The following is a 20745-nucleotide window of genomic DNA, read 5'->3' as shown; positions in this document are numbered from 1 at the left end:
AAAAAGAGGAGTGATAGGGTGAAGGAGAAGAAGGAGGAAAACAAGAAGAAGTGTATAAAGGGAAGAATGAGAAGGGAGAAGAATTAGAAAAGAAATACAAGAAGAAGAAGTACAACGAGAAGGAGGAGTAGAGAAGTAGAATAGGTAAAGAAGGAGTAAAAGAAGAAATGGAAGCAGAAGATGAAGGAGAAGAAGAAGAAGAGGAGGAATAGAGGAAGCAGTGGCACACATGTTGGCTGACTGCTCATCATTCGAACTTGTACGAGAGAATGCGTACAGTACAAATAACTTTACTGCTGTGATTGCTGAAAACTGTTGAATTATTGGTCGTTGTTATGGGAATACCTAGCAGTTTGCACATAAGCTTCAGTTTAGCACATAAAGATCTATGCTGCAGAATGTTCTCAGTATGAGTGTCAATGTCAAGTATCAATATCGATATATATCAATAATACATAATAATAAAGATATATAATATACATATATAATACAGATATACGCGCTACGGACACGCTCCGATATGGACTAAGCCTAGGTTTCTCAGAAACCTAGGTATTGAATACCCCGGAAAATGTTCAAAAATATAATATAAATTCAATTTAGTGCGATTGACGCAATTTCCACTGAATAATAACATTCCAATCGAAGTTCTTTGCATTCATGTCAACTACTCATTATTCCGATTTCCCTTTGAAATTTCTTAGGCCTATGGTTTTTTGATTCAATAACAAATAGAATGGAATTGAATAAAATTTTACTAATCATTCAATTGTATTAGAATAATAGCCTAATGTTTTAATAGCCTGAATAGTCCTACTCATTAAGGTGCGTACAGACATACGCACCGCGAACATGAGGAATACACTTCCAATCAGCTGATGCCAAGCTTTTTATATCTATATATCTTATACCGTTTCTGTAAAAATACAGATATAGTCAGCTGATTAAAAGTGAATTGCTCATGTTCGCGGCGCGTATATCTGTACGCACCTTTAGATAGAAAGCTATAATTTGGCTACAATTTTTATATGAACTTTAACACCATAGGCTAAGTTTCAACTAGATTCATTCACAATTTTTTCAATTTTTCATTATTTTTACTTTATAGTTCTTGAACGTGAATTCATTTTGGGGAACGAAGATAAAACCATGTTCCCAAATATTGGGGGATGAATCTCCCCTGTTCACGAAAAAATGTAAGTCACATTACGAGGAGGGGGGGGGTCACAAGTCACATCCCCATACCTCATCATCATTCACAAAATTAATTAGTACTATTAATAGATTTTCTTAATTATCCTCTTCGACCAGCGGCAAAGCCACAGCAATGTGTCCGACAACTATGTTGTCCATGACTGAAGACATATTCGCGCGCTGCTATGGTGGGGTCAAAGAGAGCACCTGTTTTGTTTTTTTTCTCACGCAGCGGTATACCCACGTATCAAGGACCACAGATCACGCAATAACGCTGCGTGGTTCAGAGAAACCTAAGCTTACGGGATGATATGCATGAGTTCGCTAGTGGTTCGCAAGATGATCGCGCGCATGTCATATTGATAACTCTTAGACCATTTATAGAGTAGACACCGCTGGGAAGTCTAGCCTCTGTAGCCAACATCTACTGCCAAATCCGCCCATATTGACGTCACAACCAAGCTAACAACAATGCATTGTTCAACAACAATGTAAGTTAAACACCACAAACCAAAGGAAAATGGACTAAAAATTTTTTTTATTTTGGTTATCTTCGTTCCCCAAAATGAATTCACGTTCAAGAACTATAAAGTAAAAATAATGAAAAATTGAAAAATTGCCAAATCCGCCCTATTGACGTCACAACCAAGCTAACAACAATGCATTGTTCAACAACAATGTAAGTTAAACACCACAAACACTTACACACAAACTGTTGTGACGTCGACGTGGGGGAATTTGGCAGTAGAGATGTTGGCTTCAACGACTTTTAGTATGAATATACAGTTGGCCGTGTCTACTCTATAAATGGTCTAAGGATAACTTCGCTACAACCTAACCTCAAAAATGTAAAACGTTCAATCCAGCCAATCGGGTGACAAAACTGAATAAAAAATAAATAAAATATTCTGACCAGGGGATCGATCGCTGGGTAGCCTAATAATACATTATGCTTATTAATTTTGTGTGTATAATAAATTGATAATTAATATTATGTTTGTTGCATTTATGTTAATATTTAATTAGTAAAAAGGTTGTGTATGTCAATTTTTTGAAAGGTGAAAGGCTTGGTTGGGATTCGGCTTCTTTCTACTAAATTCTAATATACTGGTACCGTACCTATTATTGAAAATGTTTTTTTTTTAGTTTTATATTATTTAATTTTGATGATTTGATAATTGATTTTGATAATTTCATAGGTTAACACAGAAATCGTAACACTGGTCCAACAATAACGTTAACTGCGCATGCGCAACTATTAGCTAGTTCGCTCTAGGAACTTGCCAAGCTAACGCTCTGTTCGCCGTTCTGCTCTTGCTTCACCTGCAATCATCTTTCGATCTGCTCGTGTAACGTTTGTTTGCGGAGCAGAGCGTAAGTCTGTACGTACCTTAACAATATCATGTATCAATATCACTATATGCATCAGTATAAGCTTCAAAAACAATTTCAATGCTTTATGGTTCATTGATTTGGGTTTTGTTTTCAGTAACGTTTATAGAGCAATAAATTCAATGTTTCATAGCGGTTACTACCATGAAAAAATGTGTGGCTAAGAGTGTTACATGTTTCAATTCCAGTATATGTATTTACGCTGAGATTTTTTTTAAATTTCGGATGATGCTCACTTGAGCTTTTTGCTCACGGAAGTGCGAGGGTGAATGAGATAAACAAACGTTTATGCCTTTTCGATGGACTTCGACGGGATTCGAACCCGCGACCAGGTAGCACTAGCAGACTGAAGGGTGCAACGCCTTAGTCAACCCGGCTATCTGGCCGGCTAATATTCATCCAAATATACTGAGAATCTACAACTTTACAAACAGAAGGAAATAATGAGGAAGAAATATGGAGTCTCTCATCACTTGATAAACCATAACGAAAAATAATCAATAAGTGTACTCACTGATAACAGTCAAGTTGACCCGGAGATTACGGGTGGGCGATTTTTTGAAATCGACTCGACACCGGTACACCCCTCCATCCGACTCTCTCACCCCTTCCAGGGTCAGTTTTGAGGGTTTTTCGGCAGCCCTGAAGAAGGCCCGCCCACCAAGGGCGGTCGCGTCCGACCAATGACGTGCCTGCTCCTCAGTTTTGTCTCTGGCGTCGAAACTAGAAACAAAAATGAACGAAAAATATTTTCTATGAATAGTTGGAATCACTATTATCATCATCACTATTATAGAAATACTGAATTAGGAGACTAGATATCATTAGACCACCGATTTATTGGATGATAATATAACTGGTTTCGGTTCTTACATCATTGTTAGAAAGTTTATCAGTAAGTTTATTAGAAAGTAGATTTATTGGTAAATTTATAGTTTATTAGTAAGATTCATTGAAAAATCGAAATACTGGTTTCGATTCTTACATCATTGTTGGAGAGTTATCAGTAAGTAGATTTATTGTTAAATTTATAGTTCATTAGTAAGATTTGTTGGAAAATCGAAATACTTGTTTCGATTTTACATCATGTTAGAAAGTTATCAGTAAGGTTATTGGAAAATAGATTTATTGGTGAATTTATAAATTATAGTTTATTAGTAAGATTTATTGAAAATCGAATTTCTGGTTTCTGTTTTTACATCACTGTTAGAAAGTTTATCAGAAAGTTCATCAGTTGCGACCTGAAAACTCTAACAACAGACCTGCGCTAGCCAGTTTACTCGATATTATTATTTACTAGCCGTCAGGCTCGCTTCGCAAGCCATATCCGACTAGCCAGGGGGCTCCGCCCCCAGAACCCCCGACTGGATCGTCCAAGAATAAGATCAGCGGGCTCGCTTCGTTCGCCTTTCATTTGAGCATGCTTCATTCCATCACAAAGTCGAATTACTGAGGAAACGCAGAAAAGCTGAGAAAAACGTTGGGAAAACGCTGATTTTGGGCGTATCTTTCATGAAATATTAAAGTCACCTCATCACGAAATTCTTAGACCCTAGCTAAACCTCTGTACCAAATTTGAACATTTTCTGTCTATTACTTGATGAAAGAACTGAGAAAACGCAAAAAAAACGCTACTTTTGGGCGTATCTTTGGCGTTATTCCAAATTCCTCCTAACACAATGTTATTACACCCCAGCTAAGCTTTTGTAGTAGATTTGAACTTTTTCTGTTCATTTGTTCTCGATAAACCTGAGAAAGCGCAAAAAAAGCTGGAAAAAAGCTAAGTTTGGGCGTATCTTTGACGTTATTGCAAATTCATTCTAACACAACATTATTACACCCTAGCTGAGCTTCTGTAGTAATTTTTTTTTAAACATTTTTATTGCCCATAAAAACAAAATACAAAATAAAAAAACTTACAGGAGAATTATTCTAGATAATATTATGCTATTTTACAAATAAATTAAAATACATGGCACCACCCAGCAAGGGCAAAACCCTGACCGCTGAGTGAGAGTATCAGCTGTTTAGACAATATAAAAATTTATTTACTAATAATCAAAGCTACAAAAATCGAAGTAACAATAAATTATATATATAAATAAATAATTTGAACATTTTCTGTTCATTTTTCTCGATAAAGCTGAGAAAGCGCCAAAAATCGCTAATTTTGGGCGTATCTTTGACGTTATTGCAAATTCCTTCCAACACAACAATATCACACCCTAGCTAAGCTTCTGTACTGAATTTGAACATTTTCTGTTCATTTTCTCTCGATAAAGCTGAGAAACGCTAAAAAACGATGGAAAAACGCAGATTTCGGCGTATCTTTGGAAATTCTCCAAATCCGTTCTTAGTGCGTCTCTAAAGGGTCAACTGAACATACCTACAAAATTTGAACGTTTTGGTCCGGTAGATTTTTAGTTCTGCGAATGAGTGAGTGAGTGAGTGAGTCAGTCAGTCAGTGAGTGAGTGCCATTTCGCTTTTATATAAATAGATGAATCTAAATCCATACATTTATCCATTCTATGTTCCGTTGAACTGGAAAATACCGAGAGTAAATCATCAAATTTCAGAAGGTAGACGTCAAATGAGTAATTGATATATCATATGCAATAAATTAAGACGTTTTCTTAATATTAATCCAACATTCCACTAGACTACACAGCAGTGTAGTCCAAAATTTTGTCAAAAAAGTGTAGTCCAAAACTTTTCAAGAAAAATTGATTGGATATGACTCTCATTCTTCTAGATACACTTGGTTTTGACACAGCATTTCCTGCACAATAACCAACTTGTGCTCCAACCAAAACACATTGATTGTAGCTGAATTACGCTGGATTCACACAGTAGGAAGCAATATCAGTGAATATGTTCGGTACAGTGGAAATATCATCTCCATGACTTGGGATGAGAGTTTTCTCACTTCCTTGGCCGGTTTAATTGGGAATTTTCCAATTAGAACTCATTGGAACTCTATTTCTAAGTGAATATTTCCACTGAATTGAACACGTTGACTAATTAACTAAATTAAAAATAATTACTAAATAAAATTATAAATTAATTAATAACTTAATTTATTCAAAGTGCGGTGATATTAAGTGCAAAATTGTCTATAATTTGGTATTTTAGTCATTCTAGATTCAAAATTTCTAGCTAATATATTTTCTTGGATAGAGCTTTGAACTTTAAATGTGCTCAGTAGGAACATAACCTATTTTTTCGGACATTTCATTATTTATCAAAATTGGGAACAGAATAGTTTTGGGCTATGCTGTGTTCTATCCCGATCATATTCATATGATTTGTAATTATATCAACGAATAAATAAATAAATAATTAAATTAAATTTAATTTAAGTGGATTTTTGACAACGTTCTAAGTCTATTCAATTATGGAAAAGTTCCACAACATCAACGTTGACTGCTACTGATGGGAATGCAATTTCATTTCATATTATATTCTCAGAACAAGATGGCTCCTGCAGGTGAAGTAAATTATATTGGAGACGATTCATAGATATTACATTTCTCAGAACATGTCTCCAGCAACTGAAGGTAATTAATTATATTGGAGTTGATTCATGGAAATTTACGGTGCTCTTGACCAAAGAATGAGGAAACAAACATCTTTACCGTCTATTTTCCATTGATCTTTGTTACTTTCCTCATTCTCTGTAACTTGACTGAACAGTTCCCATGAAGTGTGTTCGATGCAAGTAACTTGAACAACTAGTTCAACTTGAACAAGTAGTGGCTCACCAGTGTGGGAACAAGCGTAAACGATATTTCTCAGAAAGCTGTTCAATGATGTATTCCCGCGAATATGGAATCAATAATATTGTATCTGGCATCTGGAGAGCGAACACAAGTAGAGAGAGAGTGAGAGAGAGAGAGAGAGAGAGAGAGAGAGAGGAGAGAGAGAGAAAGAAAGAGAGAGAGGGAGATGATTGATTGAGTACTTGTTATGTAGATTACAATATATACTGGCTTATACACTTATATACAATAGCTTACAATACAGCAAGTATAGATGAATTAAAATAATATAGACTAAGAAAATAATATTATGAACTGTATACGATATGAAAAAGCAGTTTGTAATATAATAGCTATAGATAATAATCTATGTTATGCATCTACTAAATGGCGGAGCTTTGGACATATCATTCTTCGGAAAGAATATTAAAAATATCCTCCCCACTAACTCTCTACCAAAAGTAGTCCTACCAAAAGAGAGTGGGAGAGGAGACTGGTTTGAGAAAGACAAGATTGTCAGGGAAATTGAGAGGAAACGAGTGTAAGCTAGAGAATTGGAGGAAAGTAAGAGGAGAAGAGAGAAACAAAAGGAGCAACATAAAAACGAGAAAATCCACATGAAAGATTACAGTTGAAGCAAGAAAGAATGCTGTTTTTTCAATAACCGATAGAAAAATAAATCTTGAAATGCACTTGTGATAAAATAAGCGAGGCTATCACTGTCAGCATACCACATATAGATAGCAACTGTGCTTCTAATTCAACTAATGATGACAGTATATAGTGAAACCCACTCTAGCTAAGTGAGTGGGCGAAGGGAGAGAGAGAGACAGTATGATATAGGATGATGTGAGTGATGAAGGAAGATGGAATGATGATTGTGATATGAGTGTTATTTATCTATTGGACAGAGCAAACAAAAAAAAATACAAAAGAGAAAATATAAAAGAAATATACAGGAAAGAAAAACAGGCTTCTACCCTAAACATGTTCTATTGAAATGAGTAGATATGAAACGTGGAATGTGGGAATGTGGAAATGTACAAGGAATAAGAATGTAATAAAGATAACTATGCAAAAAATCAAACAAAAACTAGAAAAGAGTGGAAATATCCAGACATGGAGTACAACTTTTGAAAAGGAAACTAAAGTTTTCATGAAATCGGAACTGCCAAAATATCTTGTTTCAGAGAAATTTGAAAGATTGAACTACAAAAGCTGGGATTTCGTAGATTACATGGTGGAGATATAGATAGATTTGGAAGTAGGAATTTGGGTTGAAATTGGTATGCTTGATTTTGTATTGAATGAAAAAGACTAAGAAATTGTCAAAAAACCACTGATTTATTGATAATTAGAAATCTATTAGAATTATAATTGGTTTCTAATTATCAATAAATCAGTGGTTTTTTGACAATTTCTTAGTCTTTTTCATTCAATATCAATAATTACCACGATATCAACTTCTCAACTACACAAAAAATGCTTGATTTCCATTCATAAGACTTGAGTGGAAAGTCTGTCAAAAACAGTGTGGTGACAATCTTCAAAAAAGTTGAGAACGACACTAAAGGAAAGTACAACAGTAGCTCACACACTTCAAACAGAGTTCACGTCAATAATAAAAAAGAGACGAATTCCTATTGACTACAGCAATAAAGAAAAGGTATCAGAGCATGAAAGTGGAATCAAATAAGGGGTGAATTTATTGTGAATATTGCGAAGTTACTCACGTGTAAATGAGAAGCGTGTAAATTGTAAGTTACGTGGATATTGTGAGGCTACTCACGTGTAAATGGGAAGCGCGTTGCCATCTTTGTACCAGATGACAAGATGGGGGTGATCGCCGTTGGTGGGAGACAGGGGTGACGTCACACGGAAGTTTGGCAACACCGCCGGAGACAGCTACTGCATCTGAGATAATCACTGCAACAAAAATGATAAAAGTTCGCAATTAGAAGAGATTAGATGAGATGAAATGTGTTATTTCTTATATAATAAATTACAAGACTATTTAGGAATTAGTGAACTTAGTATGAGATATAACAACTATTATAGTCGTTCATAGCAAGGTCTTTAAATACGGTCATGGCACTCGTTTTCCTTATGGAGCGACACATTATGGAGTCTCATGATGGTACATTTGAAAAACAATCTAATTCAATTTGCTAGTAACAAAATTAGCATTTCAAAAACAATATTCTAGTTCAGATAATATGTGAATTCAGGTTTTCAATTTTTGATTATTGAAATTTCAATGATAAATGCTTAATTATTCATTTATTATCATTGAAAATTGTCCTTATTCTTGTAGCTCAAGGATTATGATTCATGAGGCATTGGAACAAGACAGAAAAAATATGCGAGGCCAACTTCAAAAAGAGTTTAAGCTCCCGATCGATTAAATCTAAAATCAACATTTCAGTTCCTAGTTGGAATCTAAATATTATTATTTTGTCAGAACAATTATTCCACAATTCAAAACCAAGCATATCCCTTGAACAATATATAACACAATAACACATCATGTTGTTTAATCTATAATGATAACAAGTTGATAAATTCGAAAATTGGTGAACTAGAACCCCTAAAATGGCGATTTTGCAAAGCATCACGGGACTGTGTCGTCATAACCTGTATTTATAGACCTTGGTTCATAGTAGGAACTATGAGCATATATTATTTCGTGGAACATAATTATATCATCTCTAAATTGAGGTTCACTTTTCAATGGCAGTAAAGGAAGATAGCTGAGTAGCATTGCCGATTCTCTGTTGTATCGGTCTTCCATAGAGGACAGCTGATACCGGAATATCTAATGTACGTGTAATATTAACTATTCATTCTTGTTTGAAATAATCAATTATATCAACTGTAATGATAATATTGACTGTAATCAATTATATTATGTGTAATATTAACTGTTCATTCTTGTTTGGAATGATAAATTATATTCCATTGTCAATGGAATATATTTTTCAGTGATTGAATGATAATCCTCATATAAAAGTGAAAATTCACTTGTTTTCATATAAATATTCTGCTAATTATTTATATTTCTACATTGTCAAAAACTATCTAAAAACGTCGAAAGCTTTATTATAGTTTTGTTTACAACACAAGGAACAAGAAGATTTCAACCAATCAAAAGAGAACGCTATCAGACAGCCCAGAAGTTAATGTCGCCTTATGATTGGTCGTTGCATTGAAGTCCGTCCTCCACTGGCCACGCCTCAAACCAATCACAAGCAAGATATAAGAGCCGAGTTCACATGTCAGTTATCTTCATTGTTGATAGATGTCGCTGGTTAATCTGTGGCTGCATGGTCAAGGAAAATCTTGCTTTATATTGTCGTTCACTTTGACAGCCTGATTTCTATCCTTTTTCCATACCTTGTTAATGGGATCAAGTCTATTCTTTTTTTAGATCAGGATTCGAATCGATTTTCATTACTATTTATTCGTTTGTTGATACAATCACAAATCATATGAATATGATCAGGAAAAAAAAAACAGGCATAGTCCAAAACTATTCTGTTCCCAAATTTTGATGTATAATACATTTTATATATATTCTAATTCCATTTATATAGATATTTTATATATTTGATTGAAAGCATAGTTGAGACGAAAACCATAGTTTATATTCTCCCATCAATATGAACGCTACATAATATTGGAAGCACAACATAGAATTCTCATGATAAACCTGGTGGAGGAGAAAGAGTATGAGGAGAAAGACTAGAATGAGAAAGATGCTAAATGAAAGAAAAGTTCATTCAACATCATCATTTCGCGGTCATGTTTCAAAAAGTTATTCCACTCAAAATCAATTATGAATAAGAGGCCGGTTGATTTAGTGGCTAACCGTTGGAACAATGAAGAGATCCAGAGAATGCCGCCCTAATTTCGCCATTCTCATGTTGAGAGAAAGAGAGAGAGAGAGTGACAGAGACAGCAGCAAATTGAGCCTGAAAGATTCGCAAAGTAGCAGGCTTGTGCTTGAATTTCCAAGTCCGCAGGAATCAACTTCGCCTCGCAACTTGACCGATTACCACCAACTTAGTTCGCGATTACTTTTTCGAACAAGTCTACCGACGAGCCACTTTTGGGTCGGCTAATTTGATATTGTGGAGTGGATGTGTTGAGAGAGTGGGATGAAGATAGAAAGGTAACTGAGAGGAAAAAGTTGGGAGAGAATGGGTGAGGATACAGGAGTTGAAAGTTGTTGAAAGAGAGGTGAAAGTGGACAGGAATGTTGAAAAAGGGAGAGAGGTTGTGGTAGAAGGGAGTGGTGAAGAAGTGAGAGAGGAAAATGAGTAGGGAAAAGTAGGAAGAAAGTGTGACATAGGGAGAGGGGTTGATGAAGATTGGAAGCGAAGAGTGAAAATGAGATAATGAATGAAAATGAGAATGGATGAGGATACAGGAGTTAAAATAAATTTGTTAAAAGAGAGTTGAAAGTGGACATATGTCGAGGGAGCTTTGTTGGAGGAGATTAAGAATCAAGATGGAATGAAGAGGATTAGAAGAGAAATCAGAATAAGAAGGAGAAGTTGATTCGATAAAAGAATAAGATTAGAAAAATAAGAGTAAAAAGAAGTTGGAGCCAAAAAGAACAGGCAAAAATAAAACATGGTTGGAAATTACTGAGATATTGCAATTATTCAAATACTAATGAATTGATAATTATTAATAAACGAGAATCATCCAAATTAAATGCTGCAATTCACCTGAATTATAATTGTCAATATTCGCAGTAGCAGAAGTCTTCGGGTGAATTAATTAATTTGAATTATCTTGATTCTAAATAATATGATCTATTTCATAATTTTGAAATTTCTGCACACAAGCAATCACTTATAACTAACTTGCAAATAACACACTCAACCATTATTCCGATAATTCTCTATATTAAACTATCTAGATTTTGAATGTGATCTATTCCATTTCAAAATTTATGTACACAAGCAATAATAAGTACAAATATAAAGTACATAAGTGATTGATTAATTTGGATTTTCGTTTAGTAATAATTATTAAAACAAGGATACGAGACTTTGTAGAAGGGAATACTGAGACAAGAAAATGGAAAATTATAGAAGAAGTAGAAGGAGAAAAAGTTGAGGTGATTCATAAGAAGAAAAAGTAGAAAGGAAAATAGAAGAACATAGGAACAACATGGGCGTGAGCTCCTTCATTCATTTTCTCCGGAATTCTAATTCAATAAAAAAGTTTCACTTATCTGCTGTAGAAGAAGAAGGGGTGGGGGGAAAGTGAAATAGGTGGAGAACGAGGGTAAAAGAGGGGAAGAAGGAGAGCAGTAGTAGAAGAGGGGTGGGGATAACAGACCACAGCATACTTGGTAACTTGTTAACTTCTTAATTCGCTCTACCATCAGCGAATAGCAAATTAGCTTGCCCAAAAATAAGCTCTGGTCTTTTCAATTTATAAAATGTTGAGGAGTCCTTTCGAATTAGTGGCAAGGATTCCTTGGAAATTACTTGCTAAATGTCGGAAATTCTTTGAATATTAGAGGATCCCTTGGGAATCAGAGGCAAAGCATGATGTATTGTTGTTTCTCGAGAAACCTCAGCACAAAATATTCTATCTGAATAATGGTTGAGAGGGTTATTTGAAAGTTAGTTGATAGAATTTGTACATAATTTGTAGCTAATTGCTTGTGTACAAAAATTTTGAAATGATATAGATCACCAAACTAAATCAATATTATTTAACAAAAAATAATTTGTTAGTCGACGTAAATAGCTTTATTCCATTTTGGACGATCGACTTGTTTAAGAAAAAATATTACGTATAGAAAATTTTATGAATTGCACTAAAAAACTTAATTCGATATTGGAAGATTGACTTGCACCAGGAACAACAACTTGTAAAATTTTCACATTTTACAAAGAACTTGTAAAATTCATTCCTTTAGAAAAATGTAATTAAATCTGGTAAAAATCATTATTCGATATCGGATGACTTGATTTAATTTGTTTTGCAATAAGCAGAGAATACTCAACAAGTTTCAAACTCTGAAAAAATAAGTTGAGATTTGTTGTACCAACCAACAGAATCAAGATAAGTTGATATCGAGAATTATCTGAATAATAATAATAATAATAATAATAATAATAAATTCATTTATTCTTCCAATTTATACATTACACATAATCAGAAATTATGAATAGTACAGTAGATATAACAACAACAATCTTGCAAGTTATAAAAAATAAAGATGATATAAATGGTTGAGTGTGTTATTTGGAAATTAATTATCAGTCATTGCTTACGAGCAGAGATTTCGAAATAATGGAATAGATTACATTGAAAATAAAGAATATTATTTGGATATCGAGAAAAAGCTGTGTGAAGGCAAAAAATAAACTTTTAACTGTTGATATTTTTCAAAGTTTTCCGATTTGTATATCATCAAGCTATAGAAATTGAAAAGTTTTCTCAGGAAAACATTTTTTTTCGATCATTAATTTTAGAGATATGAGCGCCTAAAGTTTGAAAACATTTCAAATTTGGTAATAAATTAATCCATTAGATTTAGAGGATGAATTCTCCACGGTATTTCTGATTGAATTGAACAAAAATATTTTGAAAATATCAATTTTAGAGAAAGTTATTCAATTTACCAAAAATAACTCAACTAACTGCACTAACTGCAAAACAATGCACTCAATAACCCATTGACAGTTGGAAGTTCCCACATTACAAATGGCTTCTACGGTAACGCGGTAACGTGGTCACTGGTGGATGGGTGACCGCACATTCCATTTTCCGCGACTTGATCACAATCTGACCGCCGGCGTTCAAACCGCAGTCAGTTTTGCATGAACGATTGCAGCGCTTCGGTCAGGATGTGGCGGTTTTACAAACTTACTCATTCACCTCGAACTAACGTGGTTGTTACTTTTCATGAATACATATATATTCGATGATACAATCATATTGATGGATGAGTCTCGATTCAAGCGTCAACTGCCCACATGATAACTTTCCTCATATATTTTCTTCAACTTCTTGTATTCTGAAACTGTGATACGGAATACGGAAGTACGATATCATAGCCACATCTAATACAAGGCCGCGCCCTACGATATTGCAACGTCGCAGTGTAGGCCTAGAATCTTATACATGATTGGTGAAAAGATTAAAAAAGTACCAGCTGATCTTTTTCACCAATCATGTATTAGATTCTAGGCCTACGCTGCGACGTTGCAATATTGTAGGGCGCGGCCTTGTATTAGAGATGTCCTTGACGATATCCGTATCGAGTGATCCGAAAGTATTTTTTCCGTATCCAGTAAAATAAAAATAATAATATCCAGTGATAAGGAAGTACGATACTACATTATGGCACATGAGTCAATTGACACTATAGTAAGGTCCACGTTATAATGGCAGTGGAGAAACATAAGAGAAAAACGTTGCCGATCCTCTGTCTTGACAATGCCTTCCTCAGATGGTAGCTAATATAGGTTAGTCTATTAACTGTTCATTCTCGTTTAAAATAACCAATTATATTTTATTAAGCAATAAATTATATTCTTCAATAATTCTTAATGAAATTTCATAGTTGAGATGAAATATTTTGTTAATTTATCATTAACTCTATATTGTTAAAAGGCGATCTGGTAACAGAGCATAGCGAGAAAGAGATAGCGCTATCCACTTTGTTGAATGTTGGACAAGGATAGCAATACAGCTGCTAATCAAACACTGCCATTATAATATCGTGGACCTCTTAATTGATTTTTTAAGTCAGCTATTGTTACATACCAAACCACAGCTGTTTAGGTATGTTTACCACAGCTGTTTACTACACTTTAGTTTGAGGTTATGTTTGATGGTTCTTTGTGATGGTGTTCCCATTGTTATTTGATAAACAATTAATAAAGTTAACAACAGAACGAGTATCAACGTGTCAACTGAATTATGGGACACTCTGTATATCCAGTGATACGGGAGTAGTTTTTCCGTATTCAGTGATACGGGAGTATTTTTCCGTATCCAGTGATACGGGAGTACATAATCCATGATACGGAAGTACGGAATCCGTGATACGGTAGTACGGAATCTGTGATACGGTGGAATGAAACAAGCACGAATCAGGAAGGATCATCATATGTGATGGAAAAACGAGTTGAACAAACGGGTTGAACAAAAGTTTCAGACAGGTTTACGTTGTTTCCTTTGTGGAAAAGCTTTCTTGAAATAGCCTATTTTTCACAGTATCCTCATGATTATATATTTCTATCAGAGTTTTTTGATTTTTCATTCTTGGGTGATACCTGGATTGATCTCTACTCAATCACCTTGGTGTGTTTTGGAAGGAAGTGGTAAAACAGTAGAACCATGGTGGGGGGGAGGCGCGACAGTTGAGGACTCTCATTTTAGAAAAGTCCTCAATTATTGTCGGTGTCCTCGTTTGACATTGACCCAACCACGGAGGGGGGGGGCGACAGTTGAGGACTCTTATTTTAGAAAAGTCCTCAATTGTCGGTGTCCTCGTTTGACATTGACCCAACCACGGAGTGATGAGCAACGTTTTTCTTTTGTTTATGTTGTATTATCTCTCGTATTGTTGTACTGTTTATATTTCCTGAGATAGAATTAAGATGCGACTGTTACTGATAGAGAGCTAATGATGGGCATTAAGCTACTTACGAACATTTATTCTGTTAATTGATGAATAAATAAATTCACACTACCCTGGTACTCGTGAATAGATATTTTCAAATAACTTAGCTCATTTCTATAGCTCACAATTAACTTGTGACAAATATTTTTTTGTGAATTCCACAATCCATGAAGCATATAGTCATAAAATTCCAATTTTCTAAACATACAATGTCAGTCCTTTCTTGAGCTAGTCACATATAGAAACGCGACGCGACGTGACACGATGTGACCCGAGTATGATAGATGAGTTAATATCATTATAATAATATTCCCATTGAGTCGAAGCATAGAGAAACAATAGCGTAAGCAGATATCCCATGGTATAGGGCGTTTATGTCGCAATTTTTACTGTTATCTCAAGCCGATTGCTGTTGATTATTGTCGAATTCTACTGTTTGTTGGCGTGAGAGTGTATGAAAGGCACAATATGAGAGACTACCAGTGTCACACAGCTTCACGGGAAAGAATTACATGAACTATCGGCTTGAGATAACAGTAAAAGTTGCGACATTATCGCCCTCTACCATGGGATATCTACTTATGCTATTGTTTCTCTATGGTCGAAGCGAGAACGTGTAACAACTCACAATATGATCATTGAACGAGCGTTAGTGAGTTCTCACTTTTGACTTACTGAAGGCCAAAGTCGTTTTCCGTCTTTTTGTATGTTCCAGAATAACTCAAGGAAGAATTTAAACACGTATTCCTTCTTACAGGTCCAGTTTGTTGGACAACAAAATTGACACACTCCTTCGTCTTTTTTCAGGATATAACAAATATAATTATTATTTAACGAAAATCCTAAATAAATGCTGTGAATCACTCCGAAGACTTCTGCTACAGCAGACATTGACAACAGGGTTAACAGCTAGATGGAAATTCTATGAGTACTACTATCCAAAAATTAGTTGCCAGCCTGGGAATGGAACCCAGTACCTCCCAATTGCTAGTCGGGAATGCTTACCCTTACACCAAACTGACAATCTCTGGATAGCAGCGCTCATTTTATACGAAGTCATTGCGGCCAACCAATTTACAGATGAAATTAAAATAGAGAATGCTAATTAATATATGTTACTGGCCAATATAATATACTGGCCAACCAGTTACAGATGGAATTGAATAGAGAATGCATTTATTCAAATGCTAATTAATATATAATTATTATTCAACGAGAATCCTAAATAAATGCTGTAAATCACCCCGAAGACTTCTGCTAATTTTCTTCTAATTTTTGGATAGTAGTTCTCATCGAATTTCTATCTAGCTGTTAACCCTGTTGTCAATGTCTGCAGTAGCAGAAGTCTTCGGGGTGATTTACAGCATTTATTTAGGATTTTCGTTGAATAATAGTTATATATTAATTAGCATTTGAATAAATGCATTCTCTATTCAATTCCATATATAACAAATAACTTAGATAGTGCATAAGAAGAAAAATTGTTTTGATTTATCATTTAGTCAGCAGTAAAATTCATTGCATGCGATTACAACAGTTTTTCCATTCATAACATCAGCTAAGGCTATTTGGAAGCCATCATAGAGACGTCATAGAGACGCTATCATAGAGACAAGCTTTCATATAAGACCTTCATGCGCTGACATCAGATTTTAGCCTTCAGTGTGCTATTCAATTATAGTCTGTATAAAATAAGTTGAGACTTGGAGAAAATATCCGGGTTGCCAAATTTTTGCGAAATTTCAATCTTTTCATGCAAGTCCATATGACTGGATATGATCAATTTGGCATCTCTGATTCGACTGTGTTGTGGGCTTTATATCCAATCATGTGGGCTTGGATATAAAGATTGAAATTCCGCACAATTGGGCAACAGTGATTTTTTCCAAGTCTCAACTTTTTTTGTACAGACTATATGTTGCTATGTGTTCCACCAGGGTACAAGCAGTATTAGATGTGGATTTTTTGTAATTTACAATATAGATTAATGTAACAAATTCGGAACACGACTTCGTGTCGCGTCTCATATGCGACTAGATTTAAACCTCGTCTAAGCTAGACTTTCCATGCAGATATTTTTGGACCATTCTCCCAATTTCCAACCTCATTAACAGGAGCACATCTATATTATCATTGATACACAGATAGCCAGAACTGAATTGGCTGGACCCATTTATACATTCTGATTGTCAGTTGAAATTTCAATGCCGAATTTCGACCATATTCCGCGGAATTTGACGCGTGCCCTGAATGGCCTAATTAATTAGCTAATCATCGGTTGCCATTGACAGACCAATTGATCAATCATCAACTCTGGTTCCCCTCACGGGAGGTGCAAGGTTGTGAGGAGTAGGAGGAGGAGGAAGGGGTGTAGTAGTGGCTGTGGAGGAGGAAGAGGAGGAGGTGATGAAGCTGAATGAGAAGGATGAGGAGGAGGAAAATGAGGAGGAGAAGGAGGAAAAGAATAATAAACAGGAGTAGGAGGAGGAGGGGTTGAGAATGAGGTGGGAATGATGAGAATGGGTAAGATAAGGAGAAAATGATGAAATAACGACGAGGAGGAAGATAGGGAGGAGGGGAAGAAGGGATAAGAGGAGGAGGAGGAGGAGGAGGAGGAGGAGGAGGAATTGGTGGATGAAGTGGATGAGGTTTAGAAAGAGGAGGAGAAGGACCCCTCACATACCTCTGAAGCCAATATTCAATGTCAGAACGGTAACCGCAGATTTGCATGGCTGCATTATTTCAATCGAGTTGCAGAGTTGAAGCGTGATTGCATTTCCTGAACTGACATTGATTGGGGGCGAAAAATGTCACCGCATTCACATCCGACAGAATTGTCGTTAGTAATCATAGTGAATTCGTATGGCTTTTGTTGGTGAGGAGTCCCTTGTGGGAAGGTCCCGCATTTATATTTAGCATAGTTCATAGTGATCATAGTTAGCAAGTATGGTTTGGGAAATATTGTACCGTTGATAATGGATGTAGATCCATGAGTTATGAGAAGAGGTTATAAAATAATGTTCCTGTAATAGTGTGATATTGAGAGGGTAGTATTGTAGTTGTTTTTGTGTATCTTATATTATTTTTCAGGTTTTTGAACTGAAATGAACTTTGATTCTAACTGTATGTTGAACCCTGCGTTTTTAGTGTGAGAATTGACTCTGTCTTGTTTGAATTTGCTAAGTTGTTGCTTAGTTGTCAAAATTAAAGCAATTTTCGTGCATTTTTCAAATACAGTTTCAATTTCATGTCGAAAAAGCCACTATATTTGAGAATTGTACGAGCATTGACCTTTTTGCAGCTTTGGCTTTTCCACTGGAAGTTATGCTCAACGCTCGTGGAGGGGGAATAATTTTCAGTGAAAAGGCCACAGTTCGAATTGAGACGTAACTGGGAAAACATGTAACGATGTGCGAGCCTCGGTCCTCCGATTGGGCCCATTTCCCATTCAGAGGGACAAATTGTTAAGTTTTCAGTTATCGGTAATTTTTATCTAGTGAATAGGAAACCAAATTTTATAGAGTTAGTAGGAGTAGAATCAGGAAATTATTTGTGCGTTTGAGTTCAAGTATAGTGAGTTTTATTAAAGCGTATGTGTTTCTGAAGAGTCCAAGTTTGAATATTGTTAAAATGGTGAGTGCCGAACTTTTGTTGTTTTTCTTATTAAGCTCATAATTTAATTGCATAGAATGACCGAGGCCCAAATTTAAATGCAGCAAGTTAGCAGGTTCCCAAAATGTATAGATTAAAAATTGAGTATGTCTTCTTGACCTGAATCGATTCCTGAATAACTTTGTTCTGTTTGAAAATTTGACATGTTACCTGACTTCTATTAATTCGTTCTACCTATTTAGAGTTCAATAAACCTGAAGTTGAATTCTATTAGTATTTTTCATTGAAGTTCCTGGCTCGTAGTTGCTAGTTGCTAAAATAAGTGACAATTAGTTAATGATGATAATCTGTGCATTTAATGGACGAATCCACTAAAAGCTCCCAACCAATCAAGGATTCAAATACCGGTAGATGATTAATTGATAGCAGTAAACTTTAGCAAATATTATAGAAAAGAAGAAACAAACCCCTCCGTTCACATTGGTGGCCAGCGGTGGTATAGTCTGCAAGAATGACTATCGAATCACATGTATTCTTATATATTTTATGTTTTGGAAGATTAATCAAATAGAGAAAAAGATATCTCCGGTTACAGAAATGATGTCAGGTGTGGTGTAGGGTTTAAAAATACCTCCACCGGTTACATTCCCTTCTAAGTTATATCGTAGAGAAAAGAATACTTTTACAATATTCCATTATACAAGATTATAAACCTCATATCCATTACACTATTATAGTATAATACAAAATATTCTATTGTCTCTAGTTATATAGAAGGAAGTCTTCCATATGGTGAGGTCTTTTATAATGGCAGTGTTTGTTTAGCAATGGTATTGCTATCCTTGTCTATCATTCAACAAAGCGAATAGCGCTATCTCTTTCTCGCTTTGCTCTGTTTTCAGATCGTCTTTCAACAATGTAGAATAATTAATAAATTGACAAAACAATTCATCTTAATTATGTAAATTCATTATGAAATTATTGGAAAACATAATTTGTTGCCTTATAAAATATAATTGATTGTTTTGACGAGAGTGGAGAGCTAATATTATACCAAGAAACCTGTATCAACTACCGTCTATAGAAGGCAATAACAAGACATACAATAAGTAGGCTACATCATCAAAATGATAGAGAGGAAAAATAAGGTAACCTTGTGCTATTCCTCTCCCAAATTTAGATAAGTTTGCACAAAGTCCGATCGGCAACGTTGTTCTGCTATCTTTCTCCACTGCTATTATAACGTGGACCTCAATATAGCAAGTTTCTTTCTGTAGTTCCTATCGATGAGACTGCTTCATCAATGAGTTATTTAATATTGTTTAATATTAATTAGATTCTGTAGAAGTAGAAAAGTTGGGTACAATACGTCACTAAATACATCTATCGGAAATCATACATCAACATCATACAACATCATACCGTCGTCAGCAAAACAACGACACTGCTTCAATTGATTGATTGATTGAGTACTTTATTTATGTAGATTACAATATATACTGGCTTATACACTTATATACAATAGCTTACAATACAGCAAAATTATAGATGAATTTACATAATATGGACTAAGAAAATAATTATTGAACTGTATATGATATGAAAAAGCAATTTGTAATATAATAACTATAGATAATAATCATATTGTTATGCATCTACATAAATTGGCGGAGCTTTGGACATATCAATGTCCATTCTTCGGAAAGAATATTAAAAATATCCTCCCCACTAACTCTCTACCAAAATTGGTAGGCCTATAACAGCCTATGACACACGTTCTACAGGAATAGCTATAATTTGAAACAAGTGCAACAGTTTTACAACAGTAATCGGCTTAACACAAAGTGATGACCGTTTTAATCTCGTGTCGGTGTGACGTCATTTTACACCCTCCCCCCCCCCAATCACTCGCTCACCCTTTCATGGCTGATTGATGACACTATCCCTCTCGTTTCGTGGGTCACCCTGTGTGTAATATAACCGGAATGTCATTACACATAATCCTCCCTCCCCTTTTACAAAGTTAACGGGGGTTGTAAAAGTACCCCTTCCACGACTAACCCTCTGCGGGGTGGGGAGGGGTCACTGGTTTCACCCCCAAGTAATGATTACCACTCCGCTAAAGCTCC

The sequence above is a fragment of the Nilaparvata lugens genome, chromosome 4 (genome assembly GCF_014356525.2).
Source record: "Nilaparvata lugens isolate BPH chromosome 4, ASM1435652v1, whole genome shotgun sequence".
NCBI lineage: Eukaryota > Metazoa > Arthropoda > Insecta > Hemiptera > Delphacidae > Nilaparvata > Nilaparvata lugens.
The sequence above is the reverse complement of the archived record's forward strand: the minus strand, read 5'-3'. Positions refer to the sequence as shown.